This window comes from Melopsittacus undulatus, chromosome 3 (assembly GCF_012275295.1).
Source record: "Melopsittacus undulatus isolate bMelUnd1 chromosome 3, bMelUnd1.mat.Z, whole genome shotgun sequence".
NCBI classification, from domain to species: domain Eukaryota; kingdom Metazoa; phylum Chordata; class Aves; order Psittaciformes; family Psittaculidae; genus Melopsittacus; species Melopsittacus undulatus.
The window spans coordinates 9,004,326-9,010,948 of NC_047529.1; positions in this window are offsets into that span (position 1 = coordinate 9,004,326).

The window sequence follows — 6,623 nt, forward strand, 5'->3', positions numbered from 1 at the left end:
CTTCATGCTTTTTGGAAACAGCTAAAAGTAAAAAATTATCACTAAAAAGTGACCACAGAGCTTTGCCAAATTACCATAAAAATCTGCCTACCATTCCCAGGACCTGGAGTGAATTGAAGATGCATTTCAGAGTTGAGATGAGCTAACTGAATTGAGATAATCTAACTGAATTTCCCAAGCTAAATTTCTGTGAAGGCTTCCTTCATTTCCCATAAGGCTTAAAATGCTTGGTGGACTCAGGAGTTTGTAGACTCCTATAAAATGGTTTTTGGTCAGTAATTCCTTTTGCTTTAAGAAGTTCAACTGTCTCCTTCTCTTCCCTTTCATTCCAGTGGTTCCATCTTTGGGAAAAGACACCCCCTTCACCTCTGAGTGGATAACACTACAGGTCATAGACAACGACAACTCATATTAAATAACTTTCACTGTACAGCTGCAAGCCAAACTACCCCCTTATTAGCTGCCTTGAGGCCATAGAATCATAGAATAGTTAGGGTTGGAAAGGACCTTAAGATCATCTAGTTCCAACACCCCTGCCATGGGCAGGGACTCCATAATACTACAAAGCCTGGGGTGAGTATTAGGGACCAAGAATTGGCTCACAGTTAGCTTTTATGTCTCTACCTTGCTGACCATCAGACCTGAGGAAAGGAAACCCTTTCCCAAGGGGAATGGCTTGAGTGGAACAAACACATAAGAATCTGCCAGTATTTTCCTCCCTGCAGGCAGCTTTTCCATAGGTTTTCCTGCTCCCGCTGGTTCAGTGTTTGTGCTGAGTCAGGATGACAGGGCCCCGCACAATAAATTGGTGATATGAAATGTTCAGAGACAGATCCTCTTCAACAGGATATCTAAATTACCTTATACTAAAAAGTGGTTTAATATAAACAGAAAAGGATGCTGACTCCACAATTCTTCAAAAGCTCAGTTTCCCATTTACCTGTATAAAAAGCCCTTGGAGATGTGAAATGCAATTCTAGATGCAGTGGCACAAAGCCAATCACTCCAGAATTTACCATTAGCTACTTAAGCAACTCAGTGTCAAAGAATAAAATTACCTCCATACAGCATTAGCTGGAAGCAACCAGCTAATTATATATAGTTGATATATATATATATGTGTGTGTAATATATATAGTTTATAACTCTCCTTTTCTCTATATTGTTGCTATTTCATCTTCAAAGTTCAGCTATTCCTTTTCCCCTTCTACCTTACATGTGTCTGGAACAATCCTTTTAACACTGAGGCTTGGTTTAATTTACCACACATCACCACAGGGGAATCAACACTTCATCCTTCCCCAGGCAGAAATGTGCTGATCAGCTAAATCATTAATGTGAAGCAAAACGGTCCTTAACCATACATACAGTGGCCATGGGAGGTGTGAGAAACAGCCTGGACTGCTGATGCATGCTGTCTTTGTGATACCATTCCTAAAGAACAGCACTGCACTCAGAGAGGAAGAGCTGTATTTCTTCTAGCTCTCCACAGAGGGAAGGATAGAGCTCTGGGTGGCAGAAAGTGACCTGCACTGTGGAAACCTGCTATAACTATCCTGTTCTCTTCATTTCTGTGCAGAATAGGTAAATGACAATGGATTAGCAACATTTGTCGCAATAACACAATCTGCAAGAGCTGAGGATCTTAGCTCCGTTTACTGGGAAGTGACCTGTTCCTGTAGAGCAGATCTTGTTGCTGTAATTCCTCAGAAAATTCAGCTTGTTTTGTTAAAAACATTTTAAAATTAAAAAATTAATAATTTTGATTTTTTTAATTGTATTTTTTTTAAAAAAAAGTGATCAACCACATTTATTTGAGCAAGGGATCTGCTTGAGCTGAGAGACTGAAGGGTGTTCATACTGAAAACTGGAACCCCATCTGTGCAAATAAAGGTGTTGGCTCCAAGGAAGTGGTTTCTCAGTTTGTTGCATCAGCTTCACTGCTCTACTAGCCCTTGAATAGCTGCTCTTCAAACATGGTTGCTGCACTGTAAATGCCATAAGCCCACTCCATGTCTAACTGAGCACAAGAGTTCTCCATAAATACACATCAAATAAAGCCGCATTTCCAGGTGAAATTAAACCAAATGCTGTATGCTCAAAATGACTGATGGGAAAAATAGCAGACAAGTGGTTTGCAAAGGTGATAAATACTCACTCCGGTTTACAGTCCCTTAAACCCCTTTCCCACTTCTGTGCAGAGGCAGAGGTGTCAAAAGAATTACAGCATTAAATTTAGAGCTGGCAGGTGCAAGCCTCAGCACAATTCACTCCATATGGAATCACACATATGTGGCTATTTTTAGCAAACGAGAGACTGTGGCTTTGCATCCGTGTCTTGAAAAGAAACCCAAATCCAGAACATTTCCAAATTTAGAACTGTGGTAAGAAAGGAATCAAATAGGGGCAAACGTGAAAAGACCTTACAGGTATTGTCTGTATCACCTTGGAATCTAAATACTGTGGTTGGCCATCATAAATGAGCCATCTTGTTCTGACCTCAATGCACATTTTACACATTTACTTATTGTGGAGCTATGCAGAAGGATTAGTGCCTTAACTCCCAAGTAGGAAGGCCTGCATAAATAGTATTACTGAAAGCCTTATGCAGTTGACATATCACCATGCCTAAAGACATCATATTGAGTGGATGCAGTCAAGAGCTCAAATAGGTTTTTCCAGAATATTTTATAGACAAACTAGATTTGCACAAAGCAAGTCACTGCTTATCTGCATATTGGCTCTGGCTTTTCTTTGGATGCATACAACCTCACCTGTGACATGCTCATCTCTTCCCTACAGTGGTCCCTCATCAGTGATACACACAGGTAATGTAGCTGCAGCAGGGAAGGCTTAGGCACAAGAGAGAGGTCTTGGAGAATGAAGCTGTACTGTGAAAAGAATGTCCTAGTCTGGGAAGAGAAAGAGATGAGAATAGCCCAGCACACTGGCTGCAGCTCACCTGAAGGAGCCCACCACTCCCTTCAAAAGCATTAAGGGGTTTGCCAAGGCACAGGAGAGTGCTGCAATGTTCCTTCCCAAGGGAAGGAAATTAGCTTAACATACCTGGCTGACTCCAGACAACAGGCTGGGAAGCCTCAAATGCCAGGAAAACAAAAGATAGATTTGAAGGGCTGGATGAAAAAAAAAAAAGCAAACCCAAACAAACATTAAAAAAGCAGTTTTGCACTTTACAAGGACATTAAAGATTCCAACCTCCACCCCTTAAATGCAGGTGTAGGGAATGGAGGAATGGACACAAAATTATCTTTGTTCCTGGAAATAAATTACTGCTGTGCCTTAGAAGAAATACAACCTTGTCCTAAGATTTTGAGGATCTATTTAGCTTTAAACCTGGTAAATATCAGCACATTTCCTCTGTGCTCCTGGCAAAACCACACTGCCTCCATCTTCTTGCAAGTATTTTGCTCCCTACAGAACATTTTGCTCCCTACAAAGCAGCAATTAGTACCAGGTAACCATGCTGCAGCCTTGGGGCTGGAACCCATAGGAAATCCCCATGGGGACTGGACAGATCTGAGTTTCTCCAGCCCATCCCACCACCTTCAATGAGGGGACAGCCTACAGCATCAGGCCTCTCCATGTCAGCCAGGTAGTAAGCCTGCAGGCCAAAATCAACAGCATCTGTGACAGAGTTGGAGATCAACACCCTTAAACATAACTGAAGAGTTGGAGACCAACACCCATAAACATAACTGATTGATGGCCCATGGACAGAGGTGTGGGTAGAGGCCCCAGATGAGGCTGGTCATGGCCATTAAGGTGAGAGCAACAAAAGTAACCTCCCAGAAAGACTTAGCAAAGCTACTTTGTCTCCTTGATCTGCACTGATAAAGAGTGTCTGGTAGGATAGGGTAAGTAAATGTGCTGGCGTATGCAAAGATAACACATTGATAAAAAGAAAGGTAATTTTGGGTTTAAAATTCCTTCTCTGTAAATGTTCTACTCTCACCAGGTTTCACTTTCACATGGTAAACCAGTTACTCAGACATATGCTTTGTTAGTTCTCCCTTATGTTTGCTACTTTTTGCCACAGTTGTCTGGAATAAAGTCACAGCCTGAGCTGCATCCAGAGAAAGATGACCATTCAGGCAGAAATAATATGGGAAAAAAATACCCATTATAGATCTGACCTCTCATGTACTTGGGAAACTAATAGCAATCAATGTCTTCAGCTACACACAATTTACTACAACATGATATGTCTGGCCCAAGAGGTGAGTAAAACTGATCCCTGGCAATGGCCATTATTCTTCACATGCCACTTTAAGTGATACTATCAGATTCCCCAGGTGTAAGGCCTCTGTGATTTCATACTGAATTACATTTAAACTTACGGAAGTGGGAATTGCTGCAAGCCTAACTTTAAACAGCCACAAAGTGCAGCAATTTCAGCAGAATACAATGAAAAATGAGAATTCTCAGAAAAAGATGGGGAAGAGATGCGCATGTGGTCTTCTTTTGTGGAGCCATATTGTTATGAGATGCATGAGCTGCTTCCTCATCTGAAAACATCTGTTAACTTCCAAGATACTTTCAAAACCATTCATTGTTGACCTTGACAGTGGTTGGAGGGATTCATATTACCTGATTTTGGTGGACCTCTGGAGTCAGAAAAGATCTTTGCAACAAATTGATAGAGGTCGGTGTATGACTTGTGATCAAATGCTGGCCCCCACTGTGGAATGAGTTGTTGCTGCAGCTTACTATTTGATTAGATGCAACCATTCTTTGATTAGGTGCCCTTTGACATTACACCAAACCCAAAAGATTCTTCTCATACATTAATGTTGATAATGCTGCTCCCTCATTATACAAAGGAATATGCTGGGGGGGTTTAGTGGCTTTTGTTTCACTCTTGACTGTTCAGTGGGAGAAGCAATGGCTACATTTGTATAACAACTCCCCAAACAACTCCCTCTGGCAGTGACTGCTATCAAAGGATAGAATGTTACATACAAAACTCACCACACACAGTTCTGAGAGGCAGGGGTCATGCCCAGCCCTTATCTCTATGGAAACCAGGCTGGCTGGGCACATTATGAAACCTATTCTTGGCCTTACACTATTTATACTTTTTTTGCAGTCAAAGACATCAATCTTCACAGATAGCAAGTTAAATTACTCTTTCATTACTTAGTACTCAATTCCCTATGTGTTAAGCAACTCTCGCTTCCTATGTTAGTTGGTCCACATGGTCAATCTCTACTTCTCTTTGAGCGGGATGGGGGGTTGGTTCCTGAGTCAGTGGTCAATGAATCACTGGTTGTGATCTCCCCTTGACAGAATTACCTTTTCCCCAGTTAGTACTTCATCATAGAATCAAGGAATGGTTTGGGTTGAAAAGGACCTTAAGGTCATCTAGTTCTAAACCACCTGCCATAAGGAAGGACACCTTCCACTAGACCAGCTTGCTCCAAGCCTCGTCCAACCTGGCCTTGAACACTTCCAGGGATGGGGCAGCCACAGCTTCTCTGGGCAACCTGTGCCAGTGCCTCATCACCCTCACAGGAAAGAATGTCTTCCTTATATCTAATTTAAATCTCCCTTCTTTGATCTTAAAGCCATTCCCCCTTCTCCTGTCACTAAATGCCGTTACAAAAAGCCTCTCTCCAGATTTCTTGTTGGCAGCTTTAGGCACTGGAACCTACCCTAAGGTCTTCCAAACCCTTCTTTTCTCCAGGCTGAACAACCCCAACTCTCTCAACCTGTTTTCACAGGAGAGGTGCTTCAGCCCTCTGATCTACCTTTGTGACCCTTCTCTGGACTTGCTCTAACTCTACATCCTTCTTATGATAGAGGCCCCCAGAGCTGAATGCAGGAGTCCAGGTGGGGTCTCAGAAGACTTAATTTGACATAGCTCATTTCTTAGGGTAGACATCCAATTAGCTACCCAAATTATCTTGAAGAATAATGATTTGTTAATAGTCAAACTACTAGCAATGCTTCTAATTTTGTGAAGTTTGAGATCAAAGTGATTCTAAAAAACATCCCAATAGAAACACTAGACTAGATATTAACTGTTAACTTTAGGGAGCAAGAAACCGACAGACTAGTCATGGTGGCTCACAGAAACCTTTTACCACAGAGGGAGGGAAGAGCCACAAACCCACGTCTTTGCTCTGCTCAGGCTGGTGGGGGAGCCCCACGGGGCTCTCCCGGCCCGTGCCGCTGTCCGCGCCCGTGGTGCTGAACGGCGCCGCCCGGTCTTGCCCGAGTCCCTCGCGCTCCCTCCGGGAAGAACAGCGGGATTAGGGCTGCAGTAATAGGGGCCGGATTAACTCCCTGGAAACCGGCTGCAATCACAGCAGCTGCAAATATCCCTACACTGTGGGATATGGAGCGAGGGAGGGGTGGGGTGGGGGGGCATCCACTTCCCAGATGCTGCGTCTCTATTGGGGAAGGGAAAAAACAAACATATATCATCCGCTGCTTTTGGGAAGGGCTGGGCCGGCGGGGATCAGGCAGCCCCTCCTCTTCCTCCTCCCTCCTCCTCTTCCTCTCCCTCGCAGCGTCGCACTCCTGTTCCCGCCAGCCGCGTTCCGCGGAGGGGGTGACAGGGGCGCAGTTCTCGCACTCCCCCCCCCCGCCGGTGACAAGCG